Source organism: Tachyglossus aculeatus, chromosome X4, assembly GCF_015852505.1.
Source record: "Tachyglossus aculeatus isolate mTacAcu1 chromosome X4, mTacAcu1.pri, whole genome shotgun sequence".
Taxonomy (NCBI): Eukaryota; Metazoa; Chordata; class Mammalia; order Monotremata; family Tachyglossidae; genus Tachyglossus; species Tachyglossus aculeatus.
The window spans coordinates 48,480,548-48,493,608 of record NC_052098.1 but is presented as its reverse complement, the minus strand read 5'-3'; positions in this window follow the sequence as shown (position 1 = coordinate 48,493,608).

The following is a 13,061-nucleotide window of genomic DNA, read 5'->3' as shown; positions in this document are numbered from 1 at the left end:
GGAATCATCAATGGCAAGAAGAAATCATCCACAGTGCCCACTTTACTGTATTTCTGAGTCAACATGGTGAACTGTGACTCCTCTAATCCTGACTCGGCCACTTCTCTGCTGTATCATCTTGGGCATGAAACCTTACTTCTCTGGGCCTCAGTTCCCTCATCGGAAAAACGGGGATTCAATCCCTGTTCTCCCTCCTACTTGGAATGTGAGTCTCTTGTGGGCCCTGGGCATGTAATATGTGCTTGACCACTACTACAGTAATCATCATCATTATTATGAATAGAAAGGTATTTTCGTTCGCACTATTTTTTTCTGAAATTTAAAACCTTTGTCTTCTTAGAATGTGTACGTTACAATGTTGGTTGTTTTTTCACAGCCTTGACTCATTCGTTCGCTCTTGATGGGTGTTTTCAGGGAACCAGGGCTCTATAAGAAATTCTTCATTTCCAGAGCTGGGCTTTTATCTTTCTCACCAATGAGAAGTTTAGAGCAGGGCCTAGTGGAAATAGAGCCTGGGCCTGGGAGTCAGTAGCTGGTGGATCCAGGCTCCCCTGGGGAAGGCAGCCTAGTGGGCTAGGAGTGCCTGGGTTCTGTGAGGAGAGGTGGTGTCCAGGGTTTGAAGAGCTGTCCAGGAGCCCGGGACTTGAACCGATTCTCTCTAGGTCGGGTGTGCGGGCAGCACGCTGCCCCACACAGCAGCATTTGGGGGCACAGGGCCTCATGGCTGCAGGGAACATTCAGGGATCGTGGCTGTAGGGAGCATTTAGGGTTCGTGGCTCATTCATTCATTCATTCAATAGCATTTATTCAGCGCTTACTGTGTGCAGAGCACTGTACTAAGAGCTTGGGAAGTACAGGTTAGCAACAAATAGAGACGGTCCCTACCCAACAGTGGGCTAATAGTTTAGAAGGGGGAGACAGAGAACAAAACAAAACATATTAACAAAATAAAATAAATAGAATAAATATGTACAAATAAAATAAATAGAGTCATAAATATGTACAAACATATATACATATATACAGGTGCTGTGGGGGGAAGGAGGTAAGGCAGTGGGGATGGAGAGGGGGAGGAGGGGGAGAGGGAGGAGGGCGCTCGGTCTGGTAAGGCCTCCTGGAGGAGGTGAGCTCTCAGTAGGGCCTTACTCCAGGAGCATTTAGGGTTCACGGCTGCAGGGAGCGTTTATGGTTCTCAGCTGTAGAGCATTTAGAGGTTCAGGGTTGTGAGACACGCAGCTGGTCAGGCTCCCTGAGGACGGGGTGGGGGATTTACGAGGGATACCCAACAGGGTGCAATTGAAGCCAGGTTTATGAGAACAGCAGTCTCAGGGTTGGGGTGGGGGCGGGGAGGCTGGTAATATGACCCCGGGGTTGGGTCATCCTGGAGTCATTGTTTGTGTGCCATCAGGGTTACTCACATCAGTGAGAACAGGAGCGATGAAGAGGTGACTGGCAAATGTTGAAGGACTGGAAAGATGCAGACTTGGCCATCAGACTTTAAAGGAGTGGGGCGATGCAGATGTGGCTGGTGGATGTTGTAGGACGGTGGCGATGGGGACGTAGTATGCCGATGGTAAATATCGGGAACGATGTGGAAGTGGCCGGCAGAGCTTGATGGACAGTGGCAACCTGGACGTGGCCAACTGACGTTACAGGACCGTAGCGGTCCATTCGTTGACGATCAAAGTAATGGGGTGCTGCAGTCATGGCCCACAGACATCAAAGGGAGGGTCCATGTGGGCGTGGCTGGTAGGCCATATTAGAATGGCCACGCTGTAGACATGGCTGGCAGACATTAAAGGTGATCTGATTTTCAAAACCGGGGGTGATGCGGACATTTCCAGCTGGTGTCAATGGCCGGGGGCCTTGCAGACATTGCTGGCTTTGCGTTTTAGGATGAGAACTATGTGGATGTGGCCAGAGGATGTTCGAGGACAGGGGTAATGTGGTCATGGCCCACTGACATTAAGGGACGGGGGCGGATGCAGGCGTGGCCAGCTGTCATTAAAGAACTAGAGAGAGCAGGATGTGGCCAGCTGATATAAAAGGAGTGTATCTATCTAGACGTGGCCACCTGATGTTGAAGGACTGCAGCAAGGCAGACGTGACATGTGGGGAGCGTTCCAGCTAGGGCTAGGAGAGGCCAGATCCCCTGGGCGAGGGCAGGGCCAGCCTTCCTGTGGCAGTCGGGAATAGGGGAGGGCGGGGGCGTGAAGATCCGGCTGGTCATCACCGGGCCATCGGGAGAGGCCGGCATCGTGTTCACTCCCCGCCCTGGGGGTGCACCCGGGTCTTTCCTGGAAGGCATTCTTCACCCACCTCTGGGCACGGGCCACCCAGCCCAGCACCCTTCTCTTCTGCTTTTCTTTGCCATCTTCTTCCACCTCAAGCCAAACTTTTCTGAGTCTTGGGAACAGGGCACCCAGCCCGCAGAATCTCACTACCTGTGGAGGGCTTTGGGGACAGAACCTGCTGGGTCTCTCGTGTTTCTCCTCCTCCTCCTCCGCCTTCTCCTCGAGGCCATAGTCCTCCTCCTCCTCGAGTTCCTCCCCCTCCTTTTCCTCTATTCGGACTATAATTTGGAGTTCCCAGAGTATGGTGATGTTGGTCAGATGTTCGAAGTTGTGGCGAAAGGAAGGACAAAGCACTGGGGTCTGGGAACTCCTGCGCCTCCACTCTCTCCCGGCCTGATCCGGGCGGGGTCTCTGTTCTCACCTCCTGCCCTTGGCCGACCCAAAGACCGCTCAGACCCACCCCCTCCTCCCCCCAGCCCCCAAGCAGGCCGCCTCATCCTGCCCTTCCTCTTTCCCGCTGCCAACCTCCAACCCCACTCTCAACACCCCTATTCACCCCCACGGGGGTCCGGATCCCTGTCTCTGGGGATGCAGGATGCCCTAGTGGAAAGAGCACAGCCCAGGGAGTCCAAAAGCCCTTGATTATGGTCCTGGCTCCACCCTTCTGTGCACTGTGTGAACTTGGGCAAGTCACCGCCCTTTTCTGTGCCTCTGCTATTACCTATTCTGTAAAACTGGGATTAAGGCTGTGAATCCCATTGGGACAGAGATTGTGCCCAACCCAATTCCTTTGTATCTATCCCAGTGCTTAGAACAGTACTTGACACAGAGTAAATGCTTAACCAAGCCCATCGTCACCTACCCCAGGGCTTTGTACAATGTCTTGCACATACTCAGTGCATAGGACATACCATCATTATCGTTATTATTATTATTTTGATCACCCGCGGTGGGGAAGGAGAGGAGGGGACACTGTTGCCCCGTGGGGAAGGGTTTGCCAGCTCTGCTGCCCGTGGGTTCCCGGCCTCCTTCCAAAGGGCAAGGCGCCCGAGGAGCCCCCGGGGGTCCTGGGCGGAGCGCTCAGGGGTGGGGTATGGGGGGGTGGGGCGGGATGTATCGTCACGTGACCCTCGTTGACGTTACCATGGGGCCGGCGGCCGTCCACTGGGGAGAGGGCGGAAACGCTGGGCAGGCTGTCAATGGGGAAGCAAGGGTCAGGAGCTGGGAGTCCCTGCTGTCCATCCCCCCCCCCGCACCCAGTCAGAGAGGTTTCCGCCGTGAGGCAGCAGTCCTCTCTCCATGGCAAGGAGGTTTATCAGGCGGCGCCTTCAGACATGGCGCTGCTTCCCTCGAGCCCTGGCCTCGATTCCTTCTTCTCGGGGTTGGGCAGGGGTGGCGGGGACGGGAGGTGCGTCGGGGAGCCACTCTGATCGGTTGTCCGTCGCGTGCTGACCCTTCCCCATGGGCCGGGTAGCTCCTCGCTCCCTCACTGATTGTCTGCTCTTTGGGAGCTCACTCTGTCCCCTCCCACCTTGGGACCGGACGCACCTCTCTCGCTCGCTGATTGCCTGCCCTTTGTTAGCTCGCTCCGCCCCCTCCAGCCTGGGCCAGGCAGCTCCTCTCTCACCCGCTGATTGGCGGGTTTGTGTGAGCTGGCCCCGCACCCTCCTGCGGGCTGACTGAGGCCGAGGCGGTGAGCCCACCAGCACATCTTTTCGTGGTAAAGTGCCACGACCTCTTTAAGACCAGCCACGCTTTTAACTGGTGCCACCTTCAAATGTCCAATTGAGGGCTCTGTCCCCCGCCCTGCTGACTGATGTCCATCAAGAGGGGCAGGGCGAAGCCAATGGGGGCGGGGCACAGAGAAGGCAGGGCATAAGACCTTAAGGGACTGGGGCCTAGATGGGCGGGGCACAGAGGGGGCAGCTACAGGAGACATTGAGGGGATCGGGAGGGGGCCAGGCTCACTCTTCCTCTCCCATCTAACGCAACGTGACCTGCCGTAGGTCACCCAACAGACAAGTGGCAGAGCCGGGTTGAGAAACCAGGTTCTTCTGACTCCCAACCCTACCCTATATCGGGTAGGCCACATCGCTTCCCTTAACTTACTCTATGCCAACTGCTGTACCAAGCACCGAGTTAGATACCCTATCGGCACTTTGGGCACAATCCCACTTTGGGCCTTTTCTTTCCTCTCAGACTCGCCACTTTCCCTGCTGGCTGAATAGTGCAGTTTTCACCTTGACTAAACAATGTGTTAAACTTACTGCCCTTTGGCATATTGCGTCCTGTAATCACAGCCAGCCAGCCAGCCAGCCAGATAGGGTCTAAGCAATGACCAAAAGATAGTACATATTGTTTTCTTCCTCGCATTTCTTAGGGCTCTTGATTCACCCAACACTCTGTTGCTTGCCTCTGTAGAAGGAATGTCAAGCTTGTAGCCCCCACGGGACTGCACATAGTCCGGACACTGGACTTGCGCCAGGGCCACGCGCTTGCTGAGGTCGAGGTCTAGTGTTGAAGGACAATAAGCTAAGTTAAAGACCCTGGCATTAACTCGGCCTCTTTTTTTTAAGACCACTAACTCTTTCTTACATGGACTCGAACCCTAATCTGCTTCCTAAACTAACTTGCCTAACAAACATGACCCTCAGCCCTCTGCTTGGCACATCCTGTGGAGAGGCCCCCAGTTTAATGCTCTGCAGAAGCAAGAAAAAAGAAGGAAAACCGAAGAAGAAACAAAACCGCACTGTCATCACAAATGCCAGAAACCGAACAAAGCATCTGGTAGTGATAGATTTGGGCATACCCGGAAGAAGCTCGAAGTTACGGTCAACAAGCATAGCGTAAGAGGAGGGGGAAATTACACTCATGTTGCTGCTCACCGTCTTCCAAAAAGAAGGCGGGGATTGCCCAGGCCAGAGGGACCTCTTAGGCCAGAAACACCCGTGCCAATCCGCCTTGTTAAGGATCTGACCTCCGGATGGGTCTGATCATCGAACGGTAGGAAAATTCTATGCCTGGGTTGGTGGGGCATAGGTGTGTTCTTGCTATAGCCGAATCTTTCACTGTTGTATCTGGTTTCTACATTGTGGTGATCATTCCTTCGGCGTCTCCAAGAAAAGAACCCTCTAATAGAATCTCGGAGAACCAGTTGGCCATTCGGGACTCGACATCATTGGTGTCAGAAGTCTTGGGTCTTGGCACCCTGATTGGAATGCACCGTACGTCCTGTCTGACAAGGTTGTAATCTTGGTGTTATCCTTGACTCCTCTCTCTCATTCAAGCCGCACAATCAATCTGTCACCAAATCCTGTCGGTCCCACCTTCACAACATTGATAAAATATGCCCTTTCCTCTCCATCCAAACTGACACCACGTTAACCCAATCATTCATCCTATCCTACGTAGAATACTGCATCTGCCTCCTTGCTGACCTCCCAAACTCCTGTCTCTCCCCACTCCAGTCCATATTTCACGCCGCTGCCCTGCTCATTTTTCTACAAAAACGTTCAGAACAAGTCATCCCCCTTCCTCAAAAATCTCCAGTGGTTACCTATCCACCTCCATATCCCACAAAACGTCCTCACCATAGATTTCACAGTATTCCAACAACTTGCCCCCTTCAACCTCACTTCACTTCTCTCCTTCTACAACCCAGCCTACACATTTCGCTCCTCTGGTGCTAACCTTCTCACACTGCCTCGTTCTCACCTATCTCACTGCCAACACCTGGCTCACTTCCTGCTTCTGCCCTCCTCCTTCAAATCCGACAGACGATTACTCTCACCCACTCCAAAGCCTTATTGAAGGCACGGGATTCCAGCCCAGACTAAGCCCCGTTTTCCGTCATTTCTCACTCCCTTCTGCTTTGCCTTGACTTTCTCCCTTTGCTCTTACACCCGGCCCATCCCTAAAGTACTTATGTATATAACTGTAATTTTATTTATTTGGAATGATTTCTGTCTCCCAACGCCCCAGAATTTGAGCTCATTTTGGACAGGGATTGTCACTATTTATTGCTGTATTGTACTTTCCCAATTGCTTAGTACAGAGATCTGCGTACATTACGTGGTCAGTGCTTGGCACATAGTAAGCGCTTAACAAATACCATTACTGTTGTCATTATTATTATTATTATTATTATTATTATTATTATTATTATCAATAAATATGATTGAGTGAATGAATGAATGAATAGACCTCCCGGACAAGGGGAGAGAAGTTAGCACTGAGTGAAACATGCAAGGATCTTGTGAGCCGGACCCCAGGGACAAGGGGAGAAATAGACGCCCTTAGGCATGCAAGGTTTTTAGGAAAGGGAATGGTTGGACCATTGTAAGATGGGACAGTGAGTGATTAAATGGAGCCTAGGGAAACCAGGAAACCCTAAACAGAGAAGGCTTAGACAGACGCTTAATTATGCGCTCAATAAATACGATTGAAGGTTAAGCCTGGAAAGGAACTGAGGTCACCATCAGCCTCCTTTTTGTTAGCCTTAACCATGGGTAGGAGAAAATTTGAAAGTTTGCAAAGCCAGCCTCGACAGGGCAGAGGAAAGAATGGGAGCCGCTGAACGAGACGCAGCTGCCTAGCGAGCGAACTCTCAGGTTTTACAGGGGTGCATGACCAAATTGCAAGAGACTCTAGAGACCTTAGTGAAGTAATAATTAGAAGAAAACAGACAGAAGCCGGCCGCCCCGGTGGCTGTAGCTGGAGCAGTGTATGGAGTTGGACCAGATTTCGCCACTGGACCCTGTGACCCCTCAGAGGACTCCCTGTCCCTGAACATCCGGGGGGCTTCCCCTTTCTTAGCCAGAGAAACCCCATTGAGCGTCCCCTTCCCAAGGCCTCACTTTACCGCGTGATTAAGGAGTAGGAATCTGAGGGCGAGACAGGAGTTTCCTCACTGGCTAGGCGACAAGAGAATGTTCAGGGCAGAACAATAGCTCGATTTACCGGACAACAACTCAGATAGCTACAAGACCAATATTATAAAGATTCCAAGGAGCCACTTAGGCTCCACTTAGTATTAGGGACCACTTAGTCTCTGCTGAAGAAGGGAAGTCCCTGATGATCACCTGAAAACATCTCAGTTCTAAGTACTGGAAAGACTGCATGAACAAGTTGGGACTAAGGTCCCCCTCGTGTTTAGGTGCCAGAATTGTCATGTAGGACGTTTTGGGAATGCCACGGTGTTGGACTTTGAGGTGATGCCAAAAGACACATTATGTATATAGATGTGGGTGGAGCCGGAATGAGGAAAGGTTGTAAATATGGACGAGAGTGAGAGGCTTGAAGAAAAGCCCCAAAGATTTGTCTCTAAAGAGATAATGAGGGAGTGAGTATAGAGGAACAGGAATCTGAATGTCTCAGGAAGGAATGATAATGTTAAATAAGGATTTAGACCTTGTTTTGGGGGAATGGAAATAAGCAGCTCAGTTGATAGGAGGGATTGGCTGCATTGGCTAGTCTGTGTGAAATTATGTGTAAAATGAGTTCTGTTGAATGGAGCGGCCAGTGTTGTGACCGAATTTGGGTAGCTCCAAAGGTTGAGAGTCTTCTTGCTTGTTTAGCTTTTTTAAGCTTTTCCCCTTCTCTTAGTTAACTTCAGAGAATCCACAATTGAGGCATGGCAGCAGATAAGGAAACCCTAAGGGGCTGGAGCTATCGGTTTAGAAGATCAAAGGGAAAATTGAAGGGAAGGCGTCTCCCTCAACCCCAATGGGTAACTCTCAAACGAATTGATTGACTGGCTTTGTTGTGAAGTGGGGATCTCGTGGTTGGGAAAGTTAGTTCTCAACTAGTGAAATGAAAGGAGGAATGGGGAAAGGAGAATTTTTCCATTGCTCTTTCAAGGCCAGGGATGCCTGTAGAAGTGGTGATTTGGTTACTGTAACTATGATTCCACTGGCATCCTGCTGTGCTTGTTAATTTGGTAAAGAGGTGTATAGGCAGGTTGAAGATAAACTTTCATCTTTCTATCCGGCTGGTAGAAACGTGATAGTTGGAGCAAAACATTTTACCGCGATGCCATCCCTATGGAATTAACAATGTATAGTGAAGAGGAAAAGAGAGAATGTAAAGACAATATAATATAAAATATACAATATATGTATACATTTATATGTTCTACATATGTAATGTTCCTTACATAATTTTGGATGAACGAGAGCATGAAAATGTGCTGCCAAGAAATGTCGTTCTGAAAGAAAAGGTAATATTCTGATTGAAGGGGAATATTTGTAAAAATTAAATCTGGATTTTTGGTGAATGGGAACTAGAGGAAATCCTGAGGAATTTGTTAAAGATATGGTTGGCCTACTGGGTTGCACAAATTCCTTGGGGAATGGACCTAGCATGGGACACCTCCTTATTTACCAAAGGGACTTCAGATCCACCTCAAGCACCAGCTTTCCAAATGGCTCCTAAGGATGAACTAAAGCAGAATTAAGTGGAGAAACTTTTTATCTGCCATGAATCTTAAGACTTCTGATAAGGAGACAGCGACACACAAAGGAAGGATTTAATTACTGAATGTTAGCAATTCAGTGTATTGAAAATGGGATTTATTTGTTCATCTTTGCTTGTGGCATTGCTCTTTGGCCTCAAATAGTGTTTAATATCAAATTTCCATTATGTTGAGGGTTAAGGCAATACAGGCTCTGTAATCTGTTTCTACTATAACCTGGCAAATGGTTCGGTCACTTGTCTGCTGTTTGACCTTGGGCAAGTCACTTCACTTCCGTGGGTCTCAGTTACCTCATAGATAAGATGGAGATTGAGACTGTGAACCCCGTTTGGGACAGTGACTGGGTCCAACCAGATTTGCCCGTATCCATACCCGCGGTTAGAACAGTGCCTGGATCATAGTAAGTGCATAACAAATATCGTGATCATTATAAGTATTATCATTATGAATGTTTGTCACTCTGTGTGATACACGATCATATGGGAAGAACAAGGTTTGGATGTGTGTTGATCTTTGTCTTCACAACTGTGTTTCCTTTAAGGGACTAGGATGATTCAGGCATTCCATCCCAAGGACTTGGAAAGTGACAAAGTGACAACGTCATCGGAGATTATTGTTAACATTGAACACTTTTAAGGATGAATCTTAAGTACTATGGGGAAAGAACTGTTATTTCAAACTTTATCAATTGTATTTAACTATATGATGGTGGTGGCTACTTATCTGCCTAACGATTCTATGGTTAGTATACTATCTTCCGGGATTTTACTCCCGTAGGGCACATTGGTTGCCACAAAGGTCCAGCAAAGGGATCGTTGCTCAACAGCTTATTAGAGAGCCTGTCTTCAGTGTGAGGCATGATATCAAAGGGACAGGGACATGGTCCCACCAGACCACCTGATCCAGAGATTGTGGGCACCAGTATCATCTGGGTGAAGATGGGAACTCCAAGACCAGAAGAACATTTTGCCTTTGCTTGACAGCTTGTTTATAACATTGTTGGCATAATCTTAATGGATAATTGTAAACAGAGAAGAACAGAACACCTAGTGAATAATAGAAGCCATATGTTGATCCGGTAGAATCCCTCTTGTTGTCTTATTGGTGAGGGTCCCAAAGCTTTCCTCAGCAGCACGGTAATCTCCCCGACCGTTCTTTCCTTGGCCCTCCTGTTGGTTCTCAGCTAAAAAGGAGAGCCAAGGACAACTGGTAGCAAAGGAGAAAATTAAAGTGAAGCCCTGCATCCCACTGTCATCCTATTGCTGCTGCAGGTGACCGCCTTACTCTACCTTGTTGCTCGTTGGACACACCACAAGGTATGGATGCTAATGCATGGGTGTACCTGTTTTGCAAATACAACCCCTTGTCAATCAGTTTTAGGTGAGGTGGCATTGTGACCAACTCCCCAGCATGTTTGCATAAATCTGGTATCACCCATCTCCCGTGCAAGGTCTCATCTAGATCAGGCAAGAGGGTACCATGTGCTGAGCATGGCAGACCACTGGTCACAGTAACCCAGGTGACTGGGATCCACGGGGTGGCCACAAATGGAGAAGTAGAAAGTGACAGAACCGAGGCCCGGACTTCAGTTTGTTTGGCCAAGATGCCATTAGCTCGAAGAGAGTATGGAACATACAACACTATCCCTTGTTTATCACATGTGTTGCCGACCTTGACTGCAGCTGCGGACCCTGTTGGGATAAGGAAGTGGTAGTCACCGGTGCCCTAAAGAGGAGGACAAGACGGAGCCGAGCAACTACCCCAGATGGCAATTAACTGTGTCTGGCCAGATATACCCTATGCAAACTGACACCGAGGAACAGCTTTGTGACCCCACTTTGACCTGGGTGTCCATGCCGCCTGCTGCTGCTGGATGAGGATTGATGTAACCCTGCGTGGGTAGACCCAATATACACATGCATGTTCCCTCGGCCCGAACCCCAGACAATGGAGAACCAGATTTCACAAAACTCAGATCAAGGCCAATACCTGGAAAGTTCTTCTCACAACCCAAGGTAGAGTTCATACCTTCTGCAAACGGGGTGGAGGGGAAAGAAAGCGTAGACCCAGGATGCCGACACCAAAAAACACGGGAGTTCAGTTCGCCCTTTGGTATTTCAGCTGCTGACAGTGCACCCCCAGAGCTGAAGCCCCACAGCAGAAGTGTGACACCAGAGAAATCATTGGTGCTAACTTCCCTTTGTAGAGATCCACCGTCTCTGAATGGTTCCTGAGATCTGCAACAGAAAGAACCGTCTGGCCATCTTCCGACAGGGGACAGATCAACAGGTGATCGACAGCGAGTCTTCTGTGACTCAACCTCGGCCCCTCTACGGAGGAACATGGCTGTCTTGGATCTGCCCAAATGCCTCCATGAAGAGTCGACCGGCTCTGTCTGCATGGAATACTTCATTGAACCCCGTGACCATTAGCTGTGGACACAGCTCCTGACGACTCTGTCTTCTCAGCTGCTCGGGTGATGTACAGGTTTCCTTCTCCTGCCCACAGTACAATGGCTCCTGCCAACTGAAGCGCCTGGAGATCAATAAACGTTTGGGGAGACTGGCAGTGCTCGGAAGGGAACTCGGACCTCAGCTACTGTGGAGCGCCTCTGAAGAGGAGGGGCTGTGTGAGAGACACCAGCAAGCTCCGAATCTGTTCTGTCGGGAGGAAGACACCGCAGTCTGTATGTCCTGCTACGGTTCCAAGAAGCACGGGGAACACAGCGTGAGTCTGGTAGAAGAGGCTGTGCAGGATTCCATGGAATATTGTCCATTCCGTGGCCTTCCCAAGGCAAGTGTTGAGCGTCGAATTAGGAATTATTTGACTGGTGCAACGCCAATATCTCCCTAGCCTACTCCCGAGGTCCGGGAATTAGGTGAGAGAGGCCCAAGGCAGCACATACGTATTCCACGCATGCCGGACACCTAGTTCAAGGTCCTCGACGGCCGTTGTGCCTTTCAGGAGAGATTCCAGGAGCTTCTTCATCCCCTGTGGACCGTAACTGAGGAGGTGCAGACTGCGGAGAACAAGAATAGGTGAGGTTCTGGCCCCATCCGGTGGGGTCCCTTCTTTTCCATTAGCGGGGCTGGGGAGGTTCAATGTGTGCAATTGCCTACTGACTCTCCTTTCCACCGCTATCTCTTTCCAGCCAGGAGGAGGTGCAGAAATTTAGGCGGAATCTCGTGTCCCAATTTGAGAAGATGTACCGATTCCTGGATGAGGAGTTTGAACTGCTGCTTCGGAGCATGGAGAAGGACGAGAGCGAGAATCTTTAGAAACTGAGTCCGAGAAAAGTGCATCTTTTCCAGCAGAGCCGCACTCTTCGGGCACTGATCACAAAGCAGGAGGGGAAGTGTCATAGGGGGAGCATCGAGCTGCTGCAGGTGAGAGTCTAGGAGAAGGCCATAAGGCGAGATTGTAATGGAGCCCAGAGAGACTCTTCTGGGTTTTCAGCAGAACCGTGCCCGGACCCACAACATCCCTTCTCGGGAGGGTTCTAGAGAATCAGGTCCTGCATGGTGGAACCCCGGTTGCATCCCTCCATCGAGGGTTATGGGCAAGGTTTCAACTGCCCAGCGGCCAACAACACTGAGTTACCCGAAGCGAATGTATGTACATAATCTCAGGGTCCCAGCACTTAGCTGTTGGAACGAAGCCAGTACAGAGGAGATTGATGCAGTACCCCCAAGGAGACCCACTTTACAGGAAGGTGCCCGACTGGAAACAGATCGTGAGGTCAAATAGTAATCCTGTGTCTCCTTTCTATTTAGGACGCTTGAGGAACATTGCTCAAGTACGTACATGTTCTGTGCTCCTTGTGGGCGATCCGACGAATGAAGAGTCAAGGTACAACATGGGGTACGCGGGACTCTTTCGGAAGGACACATCAGTATTGTTCCACGCGACGTTCTGGGTCCTGAGCTGCACGAAGATTCTTTATGAACGGCTTTCTTTGCTCTCTCCAGAAGTGTGTCGGTATTGCAGCAGTGGTCAAAGAACACCACGCACTTGGAGCGGACGGCTTACTGGGTCCCTGGGATAAGAGAAATGCTCGGCAGATATGCAGGTGAGTGGAGGCCCATGATGGGCTCTTCCTGAGTCAGTCCTCTGTCAAATTCCACCCCGGATTCCAGTCTCCCCGACGGCGAAAGTTCCTGAATGGAACTCTCAGGTTGTCGTCTATCACAGCTGCCATTATGCTAAAGGATAGACGGAGAGTAGCGCCCTGTGGGGAGCCAACCGTGTGTTCGCTTGTGGGACCCCCATACCGATGGTCTGATATTTCAGGGCCA